Here is a 25,780-nt window from a genome sequence, read left to right on the forward strand (position 1 = left end):
AGCAGGATTATGCTGGCCTGATAGACTGAGTTAGGGAAGAATTCCTCCTCCTCAATTTTTTGGAATAGTTTCAGCAGGAATGGTACCAGCTCTTCTTTGTACATCTCATAGAATTCAGCTGTGAATCTGTCTGGTCCTGGGGCTGGCAGGCAATTTATTGCTGTCTCAATTTCAGAACTCTTTATTGATCTGTTCAGGCATTCAATGTCTTCCTGGTTCAGTTTTGGGAGGTTGTATGTGTCTAGGAATTTATTCATTTCTTCTAGATTTTCTGTTGATGTGCATAGAGGTGTTCATAATATTCTTTAATAGTGTTTTATTTCTATGGGATCAGTGATAATAGCCCCCTTGTCATTTCTAATTGAGTTTCCTTGAATCTTCTCCCTTTTCTTTATTACTCTAGCTAGTGGTCAATTTTATTAATTTTTTTTTCTTAAAAAAACCACCTCCTGAATTTTGTTGATCTTTTGAATTTGTGTGTGTGTGTGTGTCTCAGTTTCCTTCAGTTTAGCTCTGATTTTATTTTTTTGACTTCTGATAGCTTTGGAATTTGTTTGCTCTTTGTTCTCCTGTTCTTTTAGTCTTGATGTCAGATTGTTAACTTGAGATCATTCTAACTTTTTGATGTAGGCATTTGGTGTTATGAATTTCTCTCTTAACACTCCCTCAGCTGTCTTCCAGAGATTCCAGGTATCTTTGTTCTCATTAGTTTCAAAGAACTTCTTGATTTCTGCCTCAGTTTCATTATTTACCCAAAAGTCATTCAGGAGCAGGTTATTTAATTTTTATCCAACTTTCAGTCCTGATTTCAAATTTGATTGTGCTGTGGTTCAAGAGACTGTTTCAGTTCTTTTGCATTCGCTGAAGAATGTTTTCCAATTATATGATTGATTTTAGAATATGTGCCATGTAGCAGTAAGAATGTACATTCTGTTGTTTTGGGGTGGAGAGTTCTGTCTTAATAATCTAATATTGTCAGTTGAATGTTAAAGTCTCCCCTATTATTGTATGGGATTCTAAGCCTCAATGCTCTCTAAGAACTTCATTTATGAATCTGGGTTCTCCAGCATTGAGTGCATATATATTTAGGAAAGTTCTCTCTCCTTGTTGAATTGAATACTTTATCATTATGTAATGTCCCTCTTTGTGGTTTTGAAGCCTGTTTTGTCACAAACTAGGATGGCAACACCTGCTTATAGACTCAAAGAGATGGAGAAAAATCTACCAAACAAATGGAAAACAGAAAAGAGCAATTTGCTTCCTGAAAATTCACGCTAAGTTAACCAAAGCCTACTGTGCCTTCTTCAGAGATCATTAATCTTACTTGTTTTAGATGTAATTACTTTGTATGTTGCCATCCTGCAGCTTCCCCTTCCCCACTCAGTTTCTTTAGTCAGGGTTAAGCATCCACAAATGTACTAGGAAGCACTTGCAAGAATACGCTTTGTTCAGGGACAGCTTCCTATGAGGAGGAGGATGTTTATCTTCATAGCAGATGTTTGGTTGGAGCTTCTACCCTGTTTATCTATATTTGTACTATTGTATGAAGATCCCTTATTTTTCTTCATGTGTTTCTTTTAAAAATTAATCAATTACATTTTTAAAAACTTAAGAAATAATTAAAAGCAAATAGAATTAGAATGAGAATTGTGTGTTAGACACAAATGTATTTTTCTCTAACTTAGAAAACAAATTGCCTGGATTCAAGTTTTGGCTCCACAACTTACTAGATGTGTGGTCAAATTATTTAACCTCTCTAAACTTTAAATTTGTTTATTAAATACAGATAATAATCCTTCCTACCATTTAAGATTATTGTAAGGATTAAATGAGAAACTGTTTGAAATGTGTGTTGTATATTGAATATCACATAACGAACATTCAATAAATGTTAATTCCAACTAGAAATTCTTGAGCAGGTCTTTTTTATATTAACTTATGATCCCTCCACAAAAGCACTGATGAAGCTCTCAGCCAGATGCAACTAAAGGAATTCATTCCACTTCACATTTTTCAAGAACCTGCCTGCATAATGCATGGGCTTCATGCCCCTCTAAGTTCATGGTAGTCTTTCTCAACCAGTTGTTTCTGAAACTGCTGAGAGTTTATGCTTGAGAGTCCTTATCATATCTATTTCTAAGAAACATTGGCTTTTCTTCAATATGCTAAATAAAATATTGAAGCCAATTTCTTGTTACGTAGAAAAGAGATTCTTCATCTGCCAGCATTTCTTCCCCAGTTATCCTTAATGCTTTTTTTCTTGCACCTGCTTCAGATTTTGCTTAAAATAATTTTCTCAGGGAGCGCTTTCCAAACCTGACTGTTTAAAATTATAACATCTGTCCTGGTTATTTTACATGTAACATTTATCATGTTCTGACATGTTTGTTTCATTTATATTTCTTTTATTATCTTCTACTAGAACGTAAAATCAAAGTGGGCAGGGAAATTTTGTCTGTCTCATCTATTGCTCAATTCTAAAGGCCTAGAACAGCACTTTGCACATAGTAAACAAACACCCAAATACCTGACATAGGAATGAATGAAGCTGTCTTGTTCCTTTTTTCTGTCTTCTTCTCTTCCCTCCCCTCTCTAAGAATTATTTATTGGAGGATCCAAGATGGCTGAATAGATACAACTCCAGCGCACAACACTCAGCGGGAAAGACGCAGAAATCCAGAGATCTCCTAGCTCCAAACGAGGTACCAAGTGCATTTCAATGGGTCTGGTCCAACGGTGAGCAAAGCCCACTCAAGGCAGACCGAGGAGGAGAGGGGGTGCTGCTTTACCCGAAAAGTGCAAAGTGCATCTGACCAGCAAGTCGGAGGCTCCCCCTCTAGCACTCCGGTCCAGATACAATGCTTCTCCAAAAGCCTCAGAAATACACAGAACAGGGGATCTTTGACAGTCAAGCACTGGGAATTACAAGTGTGGAGCTGAATAATAATCTAGGATGGTGTCCTGGATTGGCGCACAGACCTAAACAGACTCGTAAGCCCAAAAGGTGGCCAGGAGAACCTGTGGACTGAGCTATTGTCCCCTCCCCCTGCCTGAGATAGAGGGAGCTATAAGCGGGGGCAGCTGGGCGGGCCCCTACCCCATGACTGGAGAGAGGAAGGTGAAAAGGGGAGACAGCCCGGTGCCACTGGGCTAGTCCCCATCCTCCCCCACAAACCCCAGAAGGCTGAAGCTCTGACTCTAGCAGGTTGTGAAGCCAGTACCACCATCTGAGCTGAACCCTGAATGATCCAGCCCAGTGAAGGAAGGGCACAAACCACCATTAGAGCGGTAGGAATGGGCTACATGTTTTAACAAAAAACACAGGAAGCTTACGTAGCAATGGGATGGCGTTCTTGACAACCCAGCAGCACCTACAGGTCAGCAGAAGAGGCAGGCCTCCTCTCCCAGTATAAACAAAAAAGACACAGGAAGCTTCCCTAGAAACCCAGTAGTGCCTCCACAGGCAGACAGGCGACCTCATCAAGCAGTTCCCTGACAACACAGCCTGGTGAACCCACAAAGATGGGGAAAAAACAGCACAAAAAAGATGAAACCATCAGAGACCAGAGCACCTCTTCTCCTTCAAGGGACAACAACTCCTCAACAACACAGGATCACATGAAGACTGAGAAGGAGTGTGATGAATTGACAGAAACAGGCTTCAGAAGGTGGATAATAACAAACATTTCTGAGCTAAAGAAACACATTGTAACTCAACGCAAAGAAAACAAAAACCTTGAAAAAAGGTTAGACAAAATACTAACTAGAATAACCAGCTTAGAGAAAAATATAAATGACTTGATATAGTTGAAAACCACAGCACAAGAACTAAGTGAAGCAAACACAAGTTTCAATAGCTGAATCAATCAAGCAGAAGAAAGGATATCAGAGATTGAATATTAACTCAATGAAATAAAAAGAGAAGGCAAGACAAGAGAAAAAAGTGAAAAGAAATGAACAAAGCCCCCAAGAAATATGGGATTATGTGAAAAGACCTAACCTATGCTTGATTGGTGTACCTGAATATGACTGACAGGGAGAATGAATCCAAGCTGGAAAACATGTTCCAGGATATTAGCCAGGAGAACTTCCCAAGCCTAGCAAGGCAGTCCAAATTTCAAATTCAAGTAATGCAGACAACTCCACAAAGTTTTGTTTTTTTTTTTTTTTTTTTTTTTTTTTTGAGATGGAGTTTCGCTCTTGTTACCCAGCCTGGAGTGCAATGGCGCGATCTCGGCTCACCGCAACCTCCGCCTCCCGGGTTCAGGCAATTCTCCTGCCTCAGCCTCCTGAGTAGCTGGGATTACAGCCACGTGCCACCATGCCCAGCTAATTTTTTGTATTTTTAGTAGAGACGGGGTTTCACCATGTTGACCAGGATGGTCTCGATCTCTTGACCTTGTGATCCACCCACCTCGGCCTCCCAAAGTGCTGGGATTACAGGCTTGAGCCACCGCACCTGGCCAACTCCACAAAGATATTCCTCAAGAAAAGCAACCCCAAGGCACATAATCTTCAGATTCACCAAATGCTAAGGTCAGCCAGAGAGAAAAGTCAGGTCACCCACAGAGGGAAGTCAATTAGACTCTCAGCAGATCTCTTGGCAGAAACCCTACAAGCCAGAAGAGAGTGGGGACCAATATACAACATCCTTAAAGAAAAGAACTTTCAACTGAGAATCTCATATCCAGCCAAACTAAGCTTCATAAGTGAAGGACAAATAAAATCCTTTACAGACAAGCAATTACTGAGAGATTTTTGTCATCACCAGACCTGCCCTACAAGAGCTCCTGAAAGAAGCACTAAGCACAGAAAGAAACAAGTACCAGTCACTGCAAAAGCAAACCAGTGGGCAAAGACAAAAAAATGCAATGAAGAAAATGAGTCGACTAATGGGAAAGAAAACCAGTCAGTAACAAAATGGCAGAACAAATTCACGCATGACAATAGTAATGAATGTAAATGGCCTAAACGCCCCAATGAAAAGACACAGACTGGCAAACTGGATAAAAATTCAAAACCCATCAGTGTGCTGTAGTCAGGAAACCCATCTCACATACAAAGACACACATAGACTCAAAATAAAGGGATGGAAGAAGATTTACCAAGCAAAAGAAAAGCAGGGGTTGCAATCCTAGTCTCTGATAAAATGGACTTCAAAGATCAAAAGAGACAAAGAAGGACACTACATAATGGTAAAAGGATCAATCCAAAAAGAAGAGCTAACTATCCTAAATATATACACACCCAAAGCAGGAGAACCCAGATACATAAAGTAAGTTCTTAATGACCTAAAATGAAATTTAGATCTCCACATAATAATAGTGGGAGACTTCAACACTCCACTGTCAGGACTAGATCAATGAGACAGAAAATTAACAAGGGTATCCAGGACTTGAATGCAGAGCTGGACCAAGCAGATCGAATAGACATATACAGAATGTTCCACCCCAAATCCACAGAATATACATTTTTCTCAGCACCACATTGCACTTACTTACTCTAAAATTGACCACATCATTGGAAGCAAATCACTCCTCAGCAAATGCAAAAGAACGGAAATCATAACAGTCTATCAGACCACAGCACAATCAGATTAGAACTCAGGATTAAGAAACACACTGAAACCCACACAACCACTTGGAAACTGAACAACTTAATTCTGAGTGTCGACTGGATAAACAATGAAATTAAGGTAGAAATAAAGATGTTCTTTGAAACCAATGAGAATGAAGACACCAGGTACCAGAATCTCTGGGACACATTTAAAGCAGTGTCTAGAGGGAAATTTATAGCAATAAATGCCCACATGAGCAATTGACACTCTTTCATCAAAACAAAGAGCTAGAGGAGGAAGATCCAAAAAACTCAAAAGCTAGCAGAAGACAAGAAATAACTAAGATTGGAGCAGAACTGAAGGAGACAGAGACACAAAAAACCATTCAAAAAGTCAATAAATCCAGGAGCTGGTTTTTTGAAAAGATCAACAAAATAGACCGCTAGCCAGATTAATAAAAACGAAAAGGGAGAAGAATCAAATAGATGCAATGAAAAACAATAAAGGGGTTATCACCACTAATTCCACAGAAATACAAACTACCATCAGAGATTACGACAAACAGCTCTATGCACATAAACCAGTAAACCAGGAAGAAATGGACAAATTCCTAGACACTTGTACTCTACCAAGACTAAACCAGGAGGAAGTTGAAACCCTGAATAGACCAATAGCAAGGGCTGAAGTAGAGGCAGCAATTAATAGCCTACCAACCAAAAGGAGTCCAGGTCCAGACAGGTTCACAGCTGAATTCTACCAGATGTACAGAGAGGAGCTGGTTCTATTCCTTCTGAAACTGAATCAAACAACACAAAAGGAGGTTATCCTCCGTAACTCATTTTATGAGACCAACCTCATCCTGATACCAAAACCAGGCAGAGACTCTAAAAAAGAAAACTTCAGGCCAATATCCAGGATGAACATCAATGCAAAAATCCTCAATAAAATACTGGCAAACATATTGCAACAGCACATCAAGAAGCTTATCCCAATCAAGTAGGCTTCATCCCAGGGATGCAAGGCTGGATCAACATACGCAAATCCATAAATAAATGGAACCAAAGACAAAAACCACATGATTCTCTCAATAGATGCAGGGAAGTCCTTTGACAAAATTCAACAGCCCTTCATGCTAAAAACTCAATAAACTAGGTATTGACAGAACGTATCATAAAATGATAAAAGCTATATATGACAAACCTACAGCCAATATCATACTGAATGGGAAAAAGCTGGAAGCATTCCCTTTGAAATCAGACAATAGACAAGGATGCCCTGTCTCACCACTCCTATTTAATATAGTATTGGAAGTTCTAGCCAGAGCAATCAGGTAAGAAAAAGAAATAAAGGGTATTCAATTAGGAAAGGAGGAAGTCAAACTGTCTCTATTTGCAGATGATACGATTGTGTATCTGGAAGACCCCATCATCTCAGCCCAAAATCTTCTCAGACTGATAAGCAACTTCAGCAAAGTCTCAGGATAGAAAATCAATGTGCAGAAATCACAAGCATTCCTATATACCAATAACAGACAAACAGCCAAATCAAGAGGGAACTACCATTTACAATTACTACAAAGAGAATAAGGGATGTTAAGGACCTCTTCAAGGAGAACTATAAACCACTGCTCAATGAAATAAGAGAGGACACAAACAGATGGAAAAATATTCCATTCTCATGGATAGGAAGAATTAGTATCTTGAAAATGGCCATACTGCCCAAAGTAATCTATAGATTCAATGCTATCCCCATCAAGCTACCAATGACCTTCTTCACAGAACTGGAAAAAACCACATTAAACTTCATATGGAAACAAAAGAGAGCCCGCATACCAAGACAATCCTAAGCAAAAAGAACAAAGCTGGGGGCATCACACTGCTGGACTTCAAACTACTACAAGGCTTCAGTAGTCAAAACAGCACGGTACTGGTACCAAAACAGAGACATATACCACTGGAACAGAACAGAGGCCCTAGAAGAAACACCACAGATCGACAACCATCTGATCTTTGACAAACCCAGCAAGAACAAGCAGTGGGGAAAGGACTCCATGTTTAATAAATGGTGTTGGGAAAACTGGCTAGCCATGTGCAGAAAGCAGAAACTGGACCCCTACCTGTCACCTTACACTAAAATTAACTCCAGATGGATCAAAGATTTAAATATAAAACCTAACACCATAAAAACGCTGGAAGAAAACATAAGCAAAAACATCCAGGACATAGGCATAGGCAAGGACTTCATGGCTAAAACACCGATGGCAATAAAAGCCAAGATAGACAAATGGGATCTAATTAAAATCCAGAGCTTCTGTATAGCAAAAGAAACCATCATTAAAGCAAATCGGCGACCAACAGAATGGGAAATCTACCCATCTGACAAAGGGCTAATAACTAGAATCTACAAAGAACTAAAACAGACATACAAGAAAAAAACAACCCCATTCAAATGTGGGCGAAGGCTATGAACAGGAGCTTTTCAAAATAAGACATATATGAGGCCAACAAACATATGAAAAAATGTTAATCATCACTGGTCATTAGAGAAATGCAAATCAAAACCACATTGAGATACCATCTCACGCCAGTTAGAATGGCAACATTAAAAAATCTGGAGACAACAGATGCTAGAGAGGATGTGGAGAAATAGGAACAATCTTACACAGTTGGTGGGACTGTAAATTAGTTCAACCACTGTGGAAGAGAGTGTGGCAATTTCTCAAGGTTGTAGAAATATAAATTACATTTGACCTAGCAATCCCATTACTGGGCATATACCCAAAGAACTATAAATTGTTCTATAAAGACACATGCACACATATGTTCATTGCAGCCCTGTGTACAATAGCAAATACCTGGAACCAACCCAAATGACCATCAATAATAGACTGGACAAAGAAAATGTGGTACATACACACCATGGAATACTATGCAGCCATAAAAAAACAATGAGTTTGTGTCCTTTATAGGAACTTGGATGAATCTGGAAACCATCATTCTCAGCAAACTGACACAAGAACAGAAAGCAAAACACCACATGTTCTCACTCATAAGTAGGTGTTGAACAATGAGAACACATGGACTCAGGGAGAGGAGCATCACACACTGGGGGCAGTTTGGGGGGGGTAGGATGGGGAGGGGTAACATGGGGAGAAATGCCAGGTGTAGTATGCACCTAAAGTTAAATAATTTTTTAAAATTTTTAATTATTTATTAATTAGATGTTATTTTTTGCCTCTGCTCTACTATAATAGGGAGAGAATGGTTTTATAATGTATTTATTAATTAGATGTTCTTATTTTTTGCCTCTGCTCTACTATAATAGGGAGAGAATGGTTTTATAATGCAATGATTTTAAAGGGGTAATTCATTTCTAAATTGGTTCCTAAGTACAAAAAGAGCCCCCTTAATTTGGAGACCATGAGTGACTTTCTTTCACCAGTACAATGCCATTAGACAGTTCCCCTGGGTCTATCAGTTTAGGGCTTTAACCATTCCATCCCCCATTATGTCACTCACCTAAACTTTTAGTAAAGCCTCAGTGGAACAATAGCAACTGTGTTTAAATATAGGCATGATACAAGTTTTATGATGTGTCTTGGAAAACTAGCATCACCATATTCTGTGCATGTGCTATGAAGGGCATACCAAGGAAGTAAAAGTTCCCAAGGTGTATATCATTTTTTGTTTAACTGCCAAGCTACTGTATTTCATTAAAAGAAATCTTTACCTTCTAATGAATTTCCCAAGCTGCTTCTGCCATGGGTATACACTGTTGCCCAACTAAATAAAGCAGCTTTGGAATTTTCAAAACCTCTTTTTGGCTGCTCAATACTTGTGTTACCTGAGATATGCACTCCACATGGAGTAAAATAAAACAGACTTTAACATTACTCTATTTGTTATGGACCAAATTCCTGCCTGAGGGAGCAGATGATAATTATTTGAACAGTGTTGACTCAATCTGCATGATCCTCTAGACCATCTGAAATGACTCCACACTCTGTGTTAGATTTCCTAACTGCATGTTTTATCTCCTCCTCCCTGCCTGTCCGTCTTCTTTCCCCACCTCTGCCACCTCCTCTTTCTTCTTCTTCTGAACATTTCTAAGAAGATATGGACCCTTCTTACATGTTGTTCTTTTTCTACAGAATCTTAAAAATTTAGAGCTAATCCAGTCCACAGTTCCCAGTGAGAGTGATCCGGAAGGTGAGTGATCTCCGCATCACCAAGCAAGGTACTAGGTTCATCTCACTGCGACTGGTTAGGCAGTGGATGCAGCCCAAGGAGGACAAGCTGAAGCAGGGTGGGGCATCATCTCCCTTGGGAAGTGGAAGGGGGTGAAGAACTCCCTCTCCTAGCCAAGGGAAGCCATTAGGGACACTTCCCAACACTCTGGCTCACTTACTGCACTTTTCCCATGGTCTTCACAACCCACAGAGCAGGCAATTCCCTCCGGTGCCTAAAACATCAGGGCATCAGGTTTCCAGCATAAAACTGGGTGGCTGTTTCAAATCTACGTTAGATTGGTGTACCTGAAAGTGATGGGGAGAATGAATGCCAGTGAGACAGGATTGCTCATTCCCCTGTAAAAGGGGGCTGAAGCCAGGAGGCCAAGTGATCTGGCTTGGTGGGTCCCACCCCCACAAAGACCAGCAAGCTAAGATCCACTGGCCTGAAATTCTTGCGGCCAGCACAGCAGTCTGAGCTCGATCTGGGACGTTCCAGCTCGGTGAGGGGAGATGCATCTGCTATTGCTGAGGCTCAAGTAGGCAGTTGTAACCTCAGCTGTCTAAACAAAGTCATCCGGAAGTTTACAACAGGGCAGAGCCCACAACAACTCAGCAAGGCCTCTGCAGGCAGACTGTCAACTGGACTTCTTTCTTTCTGGGCAAGGCATCTCTGATAAAAGGCAGCAGCCTGTCAGAGACTTATAAATAAAGCCCCCACCTTCTTGGGATAGAGCACCTGGGAAAGGGGGTGGTTGTCAGGTCAACTTCAGCAGACTTAAATGTCCCTGCCTGGCAGCTCTGAAGTGAACAATGAATCTCCCAGCACAATGCTTGAGCTCTGATAAGGGACAGACTGCCTCCTCAAGTGGCTCCCTGATCCCTGTGTGTCCTGACTGGGAGACACCTCATACGGGAGAGCTCTGGCTGATATCTATGGGTACCCTTCTGGGACAAAGCTACCAGAGGAAGGAACAAGCAGCAAACTCCACTGTTTTGCAGACCCTGTGAGTGATTCCCAGGCAAGCAGGGTCTGGAGTGGACCTCCAGCAAACTCCAGCAGACCTGCAGCAGAGGGGCCTAACTATTAGAAGGAAAACTAACAAACAGAAACAGCTACAACATCAGCAGAAAGAACATCCATTCAGAGACCCCATCCAAAAGTCATCAACTTCAAAAACCAAAGGTAGATAAATCCAAGAATATGGAAAGAAACCAGCACAAAAAGGCTGAAATCACCAAAAACCAGAAACTCTCTTCTCCCCCAAGGGAATAAAACTGGATAGAGAATGAGTTTGATGAATTGACAGAAGCAGGCTCCAGAAGGTGGGTAATAGGAAACTTCTGGGAGCTAAAGAAGCATGTTCTAATACAATGCAAGAAAACTAAGAACTTTGAAAAAAAAAGTTAGATGAAATGCTAACTAGAATAACCAGTATAGAAAAGAGAATCAATGACTTGATGGAGCTGAAAAATACAGCACTAAAACTTCCTGAAGCATACACAAATTTCAATAGCTGAATCAATCAAGCAGAAGAAAGGATACCAGAGATTGAAGATCAACTCAATGAAATAAAGCAAGAAGACAAGACTAGAGAAAAAAGAGTGAAAAGAAATGAACATAGCCTCCAAGAAATATGGGATTATGTGAAAAGACCAAATCTACATTTGATTGGTGAGCAAGACAGACCAACATTCAGGTTCAGGAAATACAGAGAACACCACAAAGATATTCCTCGAGAAGAGCACCCCAAGGCACATAATCATCAGATTCACCAGGGTTGACATGAAGGAAAAAATGCTAAGGGCAGCCAGAAAGAAAGATCGGGTTACACAAAAAGAGAAGCCCATCAGACTCACAGCAGATCTCTTGGCAGAAATCCTACAAACCAGGAGAGAGTTGGGGCCAATATTCAACATCCTTAAAGAATTTTCAAATCGGAATACCATATCCAGTCAAACTAAGCTTCATAAGCAAAGAAGAAATAAAATTCTTTATGGATAAGCAACTGCTGAGAGATTTTGTCACCAACAGGCCTGCCTTACAAGAGCTCCTGAAGGAAGCACTAAACATGGAAAGGAACAACCACTACCAGCCACTGCAAAAACACACCAAATTGTAAAGACCATTGACTCTGAAGAAATTACATCAACTAGCGGGCAAAACAACCAGCTAACATCAAAATGGCAGGATCAAATTCACGCATAACAATATTATTTTTAATTGTAAATGGGCTAAATGCCCCAATCAAAAGACACAGACTGGCAAATTGGAGAATGCGTCATGATGCATCAGTGTGCTATATTTAGGAGAACCATCTCACATGCAAACATAGGCTCAAAATACATGGAGGAAGATTTACCAAGCAAATGGAGAGCAAAAAGAAGCAGGGATTGCAATTCTAGTCTCTGATAAACTTTAAATCAACAAAGATCAAAAGAGACAAAGAAGGGCATTACGTCATGGAAAAGGGATCAATGCAACCAGAAGATCTAACTATCCTAAATATAAGTGCACCCAATACAGGAGCACCCAGATACATAAAGCAAGTTCTTCATGACCTACAAAGAGACTTAAACTCCCACACAATAATAGTGGGAGACTTTAACACCCCATTGTCAACATTAGATCAACAAGACAGAAAATTAGTAAGGATATCCAGGATTTGAACTCAGATCTGGACCAAGTGGACCAAATAGACATCTACAGAACTCCCCACCCCAAATCCACAGATATACATTCTTCTCAGCACCACATCAACTTATTCTAAAATTGACCACATAATTAGAGGTAAAATACTCCTCAGCAAATGCAAAAGAATGGAAATTATAACAGTTTCTCAGACCACAGTGCAATCAAATTAGAATTCAAAAACTCACTCAAAATTGCACAACTACGTGGAAACTAAACAACCTGCTCCTGAATGACTACTGGATAAATAATGAAGGCAGAGTCTCTAGGACACATTTAAAGCAGTAAGTAGCACTAAATGCCCACATGAGAAGGAAAGATCTAAAATTGACACCCTAACATTACAATTAAAAGAATGAGAGCAGCAAGAACAAATTCAAAAGCTAGCAGAAGATAAGAAATAAATAAGACCACAGCAGAACTGAAGGAGAGACACAAAAAAACCCTTCAAAAATTCAATGAATACAGGAACTGGTTTTTGAAAAGATTAACAAAATAGATAGACCGCTAGCCAGACTAATAAAGAGAAGAATCAAATGGTTGCAATAAAAACTGATAAAGGCAATATCACCATTGATCCCACAGAAGTACAAACTACCATCAGAGAATACTATAAACCACTCTATGCAAACAAACCAGTAAATCTAGACGAAATGGACAAATTCCTGGACATTTATACCTTACCAAGACTAAACCAGGAAGAAGTTGAACCCCTGAATAGACCAAAAGCAAGGCCTGAAATTGAGGCAGCAATTAATAGCCTATGGACCCAAAAAAGTCCAGGACCAGAAGTGTTCACAGCTGAAAATTCTACCAAAGGTACAAAGAGGAGCTGGTACAATTCCTTCTGAAACTACTCCAAACCATACAAAAAGAGGGAATCCTCCCTAACTCATTTTATGAGACCAACATCATCCTGATACCAAAACGTGGCAGACACACGAACAGAAAATTTCAGGCCAATAGCCATGATGAATATTGATACGAAAATCCTCAATAAATACTGGCAAACTGAATCCAACGGCACATCAAACAGCTGCTCCATCACAATAAAGTTGGCTTCATCCTAGGGATGCAAGGCTGGTTCAACATACACAAATCTATAGACATAATCCATCACATGAACAGAACCAAAGACAAAAACCCCACAATTATTTCAATAGATGCAGAGAAGGCCTTCGACAAAATTCAACAGCTCTTTATGCTACAAACTCTTAATAAACTAGGTATTGATAGAATGTGTCTTAAAATAGTAACAGCTATTTATGACCAACCCACAGCCAATATCATACTGAATGGGATAAAACTGGAAGCATTCCATTTGAAAACTGGCACAAGATAAGGATGCCATCTCTCACCACTCCCATTCAACATAGTATTGTAAGTTCTGGCCAGGGCAATTGGGCAAGAAGAAGAAATAATGGATATTCAATTAGGAAAAGAGGACGTCAAATTGTCTCTATTTGAAGATGATGTGATTGTATATTTAGAAGACCCCATCATCTCAGCTCAAAATCTCCTTAATCTGATGAGCAACTTCAGCAAAGTCTCAGGATACAAAATCAATGTGCAACAATCACAAGCATTTCTATACACCCAGTAATAGAGAGTCAAATCATGAGTGAACTCCCATTCACAACTGCTACAAAGAGAATAAAACACCTAAGAATACAACAAACAAGGGATGTGAAGGACCTCTTCACAGAGAACTATAGACCACTGCTCAATGAAATGAGAGGACACAATCAGATGGAAAATCATTCCATGCTTATAATTAGGAAGAATCAATAACATGAAAATGGCCATACTGCCCAAAGTAATTTACAGATTCAGTGCTATCCTCCATCAAGCTACCATTAACTTTCTTCACAGAACTGGAAAATAAAAACACCTTAAACTTCATATATAACCAAAAAAAGAGGCCCACATAGCTAAGACAATCCTAATCAAAAAAACAAAGCTGGAGGCATCAAGATACCTGGCTTCAAACTATACTACAAGGCTAGAGTAATCAAAACAGCATGACACTGGTACCAAAACAGAGATATAGCCCAATGGAACAGAACAGAGGCCTCAGAAATAACACCACACATCTACAACCATGTGATCTTTGGCAAACCTGACAAAAGCAATGGGGAAAGGATTCCCTATTTAATAAATGGTGCTGGGAAAACTGGTTAGCCATATTCAGAAAACTGAACTGGATCCCTTCCTTCTACCTTATATAAAAATTAACTCAAGATGAATTAAAGACTTAAAACTCTAGAAGAAAGCCTACACAATACCATTCAGGACATAGACATAGGCAAGGACTGCATGACTAAAACACCGAAAGCAATGGCAACAAAAGCCAAAATAGACAAATGGGATCTAATGAAACTTAAGAGCTTCTACAGAGTAAAAGAAGCTATTATTAGAGTGAACCAGCAACTAACAGAATGGAAAAATATTTTTACAATCCACCCACCTGACAAAGGGCTATTATTCAGAATCTACAAAGAACTTAAACAAATTTACAAGAAAAAAACAACTCCATCAAAAAGTGAGTGAAGGATAAGAACAGACACTTTTCAAAAGATAAATGTTTACTTATGCAGCCAAGAAACATGAAAAAAAGCTCATCATCACTGGTCATTAAAGAAATGTAAATCAAAACTACATTGAGATACCATCTCACATCAGTTAGAATGATGATCATTAAAAAATCAGGAGACAACAGATGCTGGAGAGGATGTGAAGAAATAGGAACACTTTTACAACACTTTTACATCATTGGTGGAAGTGTAAATTTGTTCAACCATTGTGGAAAACAATGTGATGATTCCTTAAGGATCTAGAACTAGACATACCATTTAACCCAGCAATCCCATTACTGTGTATATATCCAAAGGATTATAAATCATTCTATTGTAAAGACACATGCACATGTATGTTTACTGTGGCACTGTTCAAAATAGCACAGTCTTGGAACCAACCCAAATGCCCATCAATGATAGACTGGATAAAGAAAATGTGGCACATAAACACCATGGAATACTATGCAGCCATCAAAAAGGATGAGTTCATTGTCCTTTGCAGAGACATGGATAAAGCTGTAAACCATCATTCTCAGAAAACTGACACAATAACAGAAACCCAAACACTCCATGTTCTCACTCATACATGGGTGTTGAACAATGAGAACACATGGACACAGGGAGAGGAGCATCACACACCAGGGCCCATCAAGGGGTGGGGGAATTGGGGAGGGATAGCATTAGGAGAAATATCTAATGTAGATGATGGAGTGGTGGATGCAGCAAACCACCATAGCACATGTATACTTATGTAACAAACCTGCACATTCTGCACATGTACCCCAGAACTTGTATAATAAATTTAAAAAAATTAGAGCTAAAATGGCCCTTAAAGACTATCTAATCAATAATGTGAATGCAGATCCCTAAAGATTCCTTTATTTACTCAATGTGTATTTATTGTCTGCTCAATGTGTCCTAGACATAGTTGCCAAGCTACAGGGGTTAGTTGCTAAAGTCCATAGGCAAAGATTGCAAGCTTTCCAGCTGCAATGGAAACTCTACTCTCACCTCAAGATGGATTTCAAATTGCAAACAAAAGATGAAGCTCATTTCAAAGGTCAACAAAGATATCTTTCTGAAATGAAATGTGAGAACTTATTTATAGACACAAGGTTTTAGCTCAGAAAAACACAGAAAATTCCTAAGGGTTTTAAAGACTTGAAAGATGTAAAAATGTGGGGAAAAGTAACAGCTTCATGAAGATAATTTCCAGATTGATGCGAGTCTTCTCTGGCTTGCAGCTATGACCTAAACAAGTACTACTTCTACAAATAATGAATGGCTAAGGTTTCCCAGGACAATCCTATGTGGCTAGCCCTATGGTTTTGAGAAACCTGGGAGTATTATGGACTATCTGGGGGCAGATATTAAAAGTAACCTCAGAGATAAGGCATTGATGTTTGAGTAAATGAATTATAAAAAGTAATGAACAATTCAAGAATTGGCATGTATGAAGTCTTTCCTATAACTGGCAATCAAGTCAAATTAATGATAAAGAAAGGCTTTCCTGCAATAATACCAACTCATACCCATAGGAAATGCAATAATGTAATATTTTGGTTTTCAAAATATATAAAATTCCAAAAGTTAGTGTGACTTGACTTACTGGGGATTGTTAAAACAACTTTCTTGAAAATTATTCTAAATATTTGCAGTTCTTTAAATATATTGTGCTACCTTGTATGCCAGTGTTTTACATGTCTCTCTCCTTTTATCTATAGTCTGCACCTCCTCTTCAATCTACTCACCTGTGTGATTCCTACCAGTTTGTTAAGATTTAGTAGAAAGGCCACTCCTTCTTACAGTGTGTTCCCTTCTTAAACGGTTCCCTAGCAACCAGTTCTTTACCTTTATCACTGTTGGTGTCAAAACCATCTCATATTGATTATCTATTTATCTATATCCCCTTTAAAATAGGAACTCCCTAAATATAACAGCCGTGCTTACTCATCACTAAAATTCTCAAGACCTCACTAATTTCCTGGCACATCAATGGAGCCTAATAAATATTCTTGAAATGTTGACTGTTACTGAATGAAGATAAAAGAAGCCAGGATTAACATGAATTTAGTGTTTACTTTATATTCTTACTTCAAATTCAGCAGCCTAATTTTTGTTTTATTCTTTAAGAGATTGTAATACTAATGCCTCTACTGTTTCATGTTAATTATATTTACTTCTGGTTTAAATACATTTATTTCCATATTAAGGAAGGACCTTCTTATTCTTTGTTTATAAGATCATTTATTTTAGAAGAAAAGACATTGTCGTCGTCAATTATTCATACTTCTTTCATATAAACGTGCTGAAAAGTCTGCCTTTTTCTGTGTGTGACAGGGTCTCACTCTGCTACCCAAGCTGGAGTGCAGTGGTGTGATCATGATTCACTGCAGTTTCAAGCTCCTGGGCTCAAGTGATTCTTCCACCTCAGCCTCTCGAGTACCTGAAACTACAGGACTACACCATGTCTGGCTAAATTTTTTTTTTTTTTTTTTTTTTTTTTTGTAGAGACAGGATCTTGCTACCCTGACCAAGCTGCTCTTGACCAGGTATAATAGCCTAATAGCCTCAGGCTATTATACCACCTTTGCCTCCCAAAGAAAAGCCAGCCTTTTGGTATGTCTTCCTTTTATTCACATATATGCTTGATTCTTGTTCTATTACTTCTATAGATTATTAAATCTGGTTTCAGAGTATTAGACTGTCTTGCTATGTTGCAATCTATTTTGTTGACCTTGAAAGGACAGGTTAAATTTTGTGTTTTGTTACAAAATAAAACGGAAAACTAGGATCATCCACAAAATATTTTATGTACCATGACTCATTCTTTTCATGGTTGTCTTTATGTTTCCTAAGCGCTTCTTTACTGTTTGAATAACCATATTTGGAAAACAGACACAGTATAAATTCTTCCTCATAGTTTCAGATTTTCAACAAAATGCTTCATTCTTTTGTTGGACACAGTATAAATAATATGCATGCAACAGATATCCCTGAGTTTCAACTCATCCTCACCTTCCTGCCAATTATAGCACACTTATGTTTTATTCATTTCTGCACTATTTTAGTTATATAGGAATGTATTTATAATCAGAAAAATAAGATACTAATTTGTAGTAAGAATTATAGCTTAAGCTTCCTAGGTGAATAGTCTAAAACAAGCTGGCAATTGTCCTTTGGTTGTTGTCATGGATAATGATTAAGCAGAGACAGGAATAAAGGGAGTAACACCCTACCTACAAGCTACCTTTGTAAGAGACAAATTGTAGTCTTCCAAAATTATCTACATGTGCCTTTTTGCACAACCCAATTCAAACTGTCTGCTATTTATGGACAACTTTTGAGTAAGTCTAACATTATGAAAATTCAGTTGTTATTAATAATTTATATAGCTTATAAATTACACCATCAATTCCTTCACTTATGAGGTCTGATAACTGGGAATAGCAGGAATAAACAATGCTGTGTGTACACTGTGTGAGGGCAAAGCATAGCTGAGTTCTTTTTTGTTCAGCTAAGCTGACCATCACTCAGTGATGCAAATTCCTAAGAATGCAGATTGCAGTAACTGCTCTGAAATGATAATGTTGTCTACATTTTATCTGATATGTTAAATGTGCTTATTTTTCTTAAATACAGACATAATGCCAATTAACAGGAGATTGTTGATGAAATACCTCAAAATATTCTCTTTCCCCCTAAAGGTAACAGAAAATGCATTTAATTCGTAGAGTTTTTACAAACTGAGTTTGTGGAAATAAAACAAGACCACTTACTTGTTAACAGTCTGGGGCATCACATTCTTGAGTCAGGTTGGGAGGGTGCCCAGAAATTTGTACAAGGCCTGTGATATGGGGAACCTCTCAGAGGCATGGGCAACTCCCTATTTTGTCTCACAGGATGTGAGATGTGTACTTCCTTATTCTCTTGAACTAATCTAAATATGTTCTACCAATAATGGGTAGAAACCAGCAAATTATATATCAAAACATATTTCTTATGGTGTGGTGGAAATACTGGTCTAATCCCTTCATTTTACAAATAAAGAACTTGAAACCTATAATGATTAAGTGGCTAAGTGGTTACCTGGTCAACCAGGGGCCTAACTGGAGTCAAACATAGGTCTCCTGGAAAATACTGCATAATAACTGCTGGAAAAGACCTCAGATACCAAAGACCCTTCCTATAAGATCCAAAGTCCTACGGCTCATTCTTTAAAATGTGCTAAGATAAAGAGTATGAAAAAGAAAAGATCTTGAGGATTTTTAAAAAATTTCTTTTATCACAGTCTCTTTTTAATGATTGTAGCTGTCACTTTTTAGAACTGTAAGGTAAGCTTGACTATGGTTCTGTTTCATATATTTTAGCTTGTCCTTGTCAGCAATGTCACCTCCCTTAACAACCTAATATCATCTCTTGGCTTCTTTCTTAAAAACATGTATCCATTTTGAAAAATGATCTGTGGTCTCTGGAGTCAACTGCAAAAGAACAGATTTCTATTACAATGGCCCTTTGATGAGTGCAATGTGTTAATTTTACAAAACACCCTGCTGGCATAAATGACCTGGTCTCAAGAGTTCTTTTAAATACTACTGTCTCGGTACTATACTGCTCAGAGCATGAGGCTGGGACCAGAGAGAAAACAGCTGTGCAAACATAACCAAATGTATTCTTATGGCTAAAATCACCCAGAATGGATTTTCTTATTTCTCTGAAAAGAGAAGAACACTAAGTGATGCAGTTTCAGTGCATATGATAACTACCTTTGAAGTACTGCAGAAAAATGTATATTTAAATTGCTTTTACATAACACCTTACTACAGTAACAAGACAACCACTAAATCTAAGCATCAATGAATCTCAAATCATACTGTACTGAGACTCTAATTAATCATGTAGAAATTCCCTAGATGCCTCACATAAATGCTACCATCAGTAGAAAATATTAAAATTTATGTATATGTCAATATGTTATATGAAAATTGGTGTGACAGATCTGTACCACTTCCACAAATTGAAATACCAATTGCTACGCTGCAAAGCCATTTGACCAAGTTATTTCAGTGCAGCAAGTTGAGGTGAAGAAGACAGAAAAGTCTAAGAAATAAAAATAAGGTGCTCAGAAATGGGGGAGAATGAGAACTGTGGGAATGTTAAAGGAAATAGTAGTATTTAGGACAGAGAAGACAAGTCTGAGGGTAATTTAATAACTGTGTTCCTATGGTGTTTCTCCTCCTGACAGGTACAGTAACAGTGCACATGTAAAGTATGAAAACTACTTCCAAGCTTTGGAATATATTCAGACATTTTTCTCATTTAACTCAGCTTAAGCCTTGCACAGTGAAAGTTAGTGCAGACACAGGTCTACTTTGCTTTGGCAGTATGACATAATCATCCTTATGCAGATCTTTCAAATTAAATTTCTCTATTGTTTCTAATCCAGGTCTTAGTGACTCTCTTACTTTATGGCAAGGCCTACCAATGCATTGAATGTGGGCAATGTTCTTTAAGCCAGTGTGTAATGAAATGTCTATGGAAGCAGCTTGTCTTTCAGGCTGCTTTCTTGCATTATGAGTGAGTCTTTGACTTGCTTCCAATTTACTATTGAATGTCAGAAGATAAAGGACTTTGGTATCCTAGTAACAGGTGGCTTTTCTTTTTCATGCATCAGTCCTTAATGTTTTCCTTTGGAATGCTGCCCATAATGTTGAGCAAAGTTAACTTTGGATTGTACAGAAATGCAGAATGAAAAATAAGGGGAACATATTTAGGTGTGTGTGCACACAGGCACATGTGCATGTCACAAAGGACACAGCATCGATATCTTTGTTATGATTTTCCAGATAGATGCTGTACTTAGACTTTGAGATATATTTTGTGAGACAGGTAAAGTTTCAGAATGTCTGTCATTGCTACCACTCATTCTTGTGTTTATTTCTAATTGTTGCATAGGTACCTCTTCAAATAGTATGCTGGAGGTTTAATAAATTTATTTTCTCAGTGCCAGGTTCACAAAATGATAGTCTAAAAATTTCCATTGTCTTTGTATTTTTCATAATGTTTGCTGTCTTGCCTGCAGATTCAACTGTCTTTAAAGGTTAAAAAAAGCATTTTCTATACTTTAACTTCTTGAACTTTGGAAACTCCTGTGAAACTTCACTCATATTTATTACTGGATATAGTTGAAAACTTCTTTGCTTTGTGAAAATTGCATTGTAATATATTTTCTCACATGTTTTCCTCCACATAGTTTAACTTCTCCAATGTCACCATTTCAGAAATATGTGATCTGATTATTTTTCATATTAAGAGGGCATATGAAAAGATTTGACTATTCTGCAATTGCTAGTTCAAAAGAATCCAGACAGATTGTTTACTGGACAGCATAATCATGCCCATCTAAAAGCATGGAGTATGTCCAATGTAAAGCTATCCTTCTAAGTATTCGAGGGCAAGAAAGTTTGCCTTACATTTTTTCTATAACATATGCTTTAGTTTTACAGGAATATTGTTTCATCTCTAGCACATAGACATCTAAATGTCATCAAAATGGATGACCTAGGACATTTGTTTGATATTTTTCATAAGCTGAAAGCAAGGAAAAATCTAGAACTAACATTTTATCAACTTGTCACAACAATATTTCTTCTTTTCTTTCAAAGACTAAGAAATAGAAAATATAAAGTTGAAACTGTAAAAAATTATGTGCTAAATAAACAAAAATTTTACATGTTTAACATACCATCCCTAATTCCAAAACTGGAGGTAAATGCCAGGATTCATTGAGATGATTTGTTATAAGACTAAGAAATTAACATTTTAGAAACATAAAGAGAAACTTAAGTTGATCTGACTCCCAGTGTGCCTCTCTGAACCTTTGGAATGCATTGCAATAATAGACCATCTCATTTTTCAAGAAGAAAATAGCATAAAACAATAAAAGGCAAATATTGTGTAAGTTTTGACTTGTCAAGTGAATTATACCTTTTGATGTACTCTAATTCTTTAAATAACTGATTTTGGATTATTACAATAAAGATACTCCATTTTATAAACATTGACAAGTGGGACCTAATTAAACTAAAGAGCTGCTGCACAGCAAAAGAAACTATCAACAGAGTAAACAGACAACCTACAGAATGGGAGCAAACATTTGCAAATTATGCATCTGACAGAGGTCTAAGGAATTTAAACAAATTAACAAGCAAAAGCAAACAACCCCATTAAAAAGTGGGCAAAGCACATAAACAGATACTTCTCAAAAGGCGTACTCATGGTCCACAAGCATGTGAAAAACTCAACATCCCTGATCATCAGAGAAATGCAAATCAAAACCACAACGAGATACCAACTCCCACCAGTCAGAATGGCTATTACTAAAAAGTCAAAATATACATATGCTAATGAGGTGGCAGAGAAAAGGGAATGCTTATCCACCGTTGGTGGGAATATAAATGAGTTCAAACTCCATGGAAAACAGTATGGAGATTTCTCAAAAAACTAAAAATAGAACTACCCTTCACCCCAGCAGCCTCACCGCTGGGTATTTACCCCCACCAAAAAGAGAAATTATTCTATCAAAATGACATCTGCACTACTATGTATAGGGCAGCATTATTCATAATAACAGAGTCATCGAACCAACGTTAAGTGTCTATTGACAATTGGTTGGATAAAGAAAAGAAAGCCACATTTTATGGCTGCTTAGTATTCTGTGGTGGGTGTGTTTGTATATGTGTATGTGTGTTTATCTTGGCTTTAGTCTTCTCTCAGACACCTCAAGACCAATTAGAATATATATATATAATTTTATGATGTGTGTGTGTGTGTGTGTGTGCATGTGTCCACAGAACACTAAGCAGCCATAAAAAAAATGAAATTACGTTCTGTGCAGCATCGTGGATGGAGCTGAGGGCTACTATCCTAAATGAAATTACACAGAAAAAGAAAATCAAATATTGCTTGTTCTCACTCATAAGTGGGAGGTACACGTGGACATAAAGAAGGAAACAGACACCAGGGACTACTTGAGGGTGGAAGGTAGGGGGAAGGGGAGTATGGAAAAACTGCCTATCAGATATTATGCTTATTATTACCTGGGTGACAAAATAATCTGTACACTAAACATGACATGCAATTTACCCATGACCTGAAATTTACCTATATAGCAAACCTCCACATGTGCCCCTGAACTTAAAAATGTTTTGAAAAAGGAATAAAACTATTCAGTTTTATAACAAAATCAGCATGTCCAAAACCCATCATGAGACTTACTAGTGAGTTCCTTCAAGCCTGTTTTACATGTAACAGTGTCTGCTAGTTCCTTAGTTGCTACCAAATAGACATAGCCCTGAAAACCCTCCAGAACTCTCATTACAGAACACAGGCAATCTCACGTACTGATTGGGTTGTCCAAACCTACTCTCTACAGTAATAGTCTTTTTAAACCTATTACTGCCTTCTTAGGATTGAAAGTAACATAGTGTCTAAATTTTAAAGATGGGAAAAAATATACACGGGCCTGAGAAAATACTTTTAAGTTAGCCTTTTTGTGTCTTACTATAACGTGCAAATTTGTAACCAAAAGTTTTAGTCTAACCTTTGTATTCTAGATCTGGCTGTGCCTATCTGTTAGTCTTGTCCCTCATAAATGTCGCATGCCCTCCTCTTCCAGGCCACTGCCTTCATTACCTTCACTACCCTACAGTCATCATGAATTGCCTGGCACTGTGCTGACCACGCAACTTGACTTTATGTCAACCAGCCTTTGTTGTCTCTACTGTCTTCACTTTGATTTGGGTGATATTTCACTATGAATCCCATCCTAAACCATGATCATCTTTTAAAATTCAGCATAAAACATCCCTGCTAATTAAAGGTTTTCCTTTTTTTTTTTTTTGCCAGGGAGTCAATCGCTCCATCTTTTGTGCCCTGTATCACGTTCCATAAACATCTGCTAGAGCACATGTCATATTTTACTGTAGATTTAAAATTCATTATGTCTACATGCTTTAATAGACTCACTCCTTGTAGACTGCAACTATATCTAATTTATCAGTGCATCCTTCTGCGACCAAATTGTGGAGGATGGGCTCAGGTCACTCCCCAATAGGATGTGTTCTTCCAGGCCCTTGGTGCCTCATTCAAGAATGGGAGAGAGGACCCCACTGGGCACAGTGAGCTCATTCAAGCAAATATCGGTCCCCAAAGAGTTTTGCAGAAAGTGATTAGGCTGAGAGAGAGAAAAAGGAGAAATAAATATGGCGCAAGCTCCTACACTGTCATGAGAGGGGATCCCAAAATAGAGTCCGCACAGATGTGGGGGAAGGGGGCTTTTAACCTGGGAGTTATTCCTACCCTATTTAAGTTTTCTGTCCTATGAAAGGAGTTTCTTTAGACTTCCACTGGAGCGATTGATCTTTAATTTCTGACATCTGATTTGTTGTTTGGCCCAGAGTCCTCCCATAGCTTTTTGCAGGCTTTTCTAAACAAAGGGAGCTTACCTGGGTAGTCTAACTTTCAGTGTGCAAAAGCTAAAGACCTCTAAGCTCCAGGATGGAGACGTGAAAAAAAGGCAGGTCAGGCATGTCACTGGGAAATTCTTGCCTTTGAAACCACGCCCCCTTGTGGACCTGGGAAGAGAATACATCCCCTCACTTCCAACCCTATACCTGGCACACATTTATTGATATAAGCATTCAGCAAATGTCTGTTGAATTCATTTTTATTTGAAAGCCATTTCTATCAAAACTTACACTAATGGACAAAGAACATTAATCAAGGACATGTGAATTGAATAAAGTATGTGCTAAAGATAAATTCAAAAACAGACATTGCAGAGATGGTTTATTAACCACTAAGTGATGTGTCACAAATTTGTTGTTTCATATACTTGCTGCCTCAGTATCCATTTTTAGGCCTGATCTAAGTTGTTTGAACCCAATTATATCCTGCTGCTTTTGGCTTAGTGAAAATTTCCTCCTTGCTGTGCAGCTGTTTGTGATATAGCCTACTTTTTCCTTGTCTCAGTGATCCAAAACCCAAAACATTTCATAGCTTTTGGCCACGATAAAACCTAATGGTCAGCTCTAAAGCCACGTCAATAAGTTCTCCCCAACCGGGTGCAGTTGCTCATGCCTTTAATCCCAGCACTTTGGGAGGCCAAGGCGGTTAGATCACGATGTCTGTAGTTCGAGACCAGCCTAGCCAACATTGTAAAACCCCGTTTCCACTAAAAATACAAAAATTACCTAGGCAAGGTATATTCACCTGTAATCCAAGCTACTCGGGGGTCTGAGGCAGGAGGATCACTTGAACCCGGGAGGTGGAGGTTGCAGTGAGCTGAGGTCATAACACTGCACTTCAGCCTAGGCGACAGAGCAAGACGTCATCTCAAAAAATAATAAATTCTTTTCTCATATTTTCCTTAAACTAGCCAATCCACAATTCCCAAGGGAAAGTCTAAGGGATAACACCCCTGGACCTTAATAAAGACATAGTCCCCAGGTCGGTCTCTCTCTCTCTCAGTATGTCTTCCTCTACTTCCATAGCTCCAGCTCCCTGACATCTCCACTTCTCCCAGTCAGGCTCTTGTTAGCACACTAAATCACTCTGGAGCCAGTGAGTAATAGATTTGCTCTGCTTCATGCATTTTGAGGGAGAAGAGAATCAAGAACACACACGGAAACTTTGGAGAGAGAATAGAAACTTGGTAATGATTAATG

General features: G+C 38.4%; 1 long non-coding RNA gene across 1 annotated transcript; it reads left to right on the top strand.

The window, feature by feature from the left end:
• The first annotated feature begins 537 nt into the window (after positions 1 to 537).
• LOC116558780 lies at positions 538 to 22,840 on the top strand. The gene is made up of 3 exons (XR_004272164.1): positions 538 to 672; positions 15,539 to 15,544; positions 22,830 to 22,840. It is a non-coding gene; the product is annotated as an uncharacterized LOC116558780 (long non-coding RNA).
• The last annotated feature ends 2,940 nt before the right edge of the window (positions 22,841 to 25,780 follow it).

Source organism: Sapajus apella, unplaced genomic scaffold (genome assembly GCF_009761245.1).
Source record: "Sapajus apella isolate SASKATOON/1434 unplaced genomic scaffold, GSC_monkey_1.0 scaffold2, whole genome shotgun sequence".
NCBI lineage: Eukaryota > Metazoa > Chordata > Mammalia > Primates > Cebidae > Sapajus > Sapajus apella.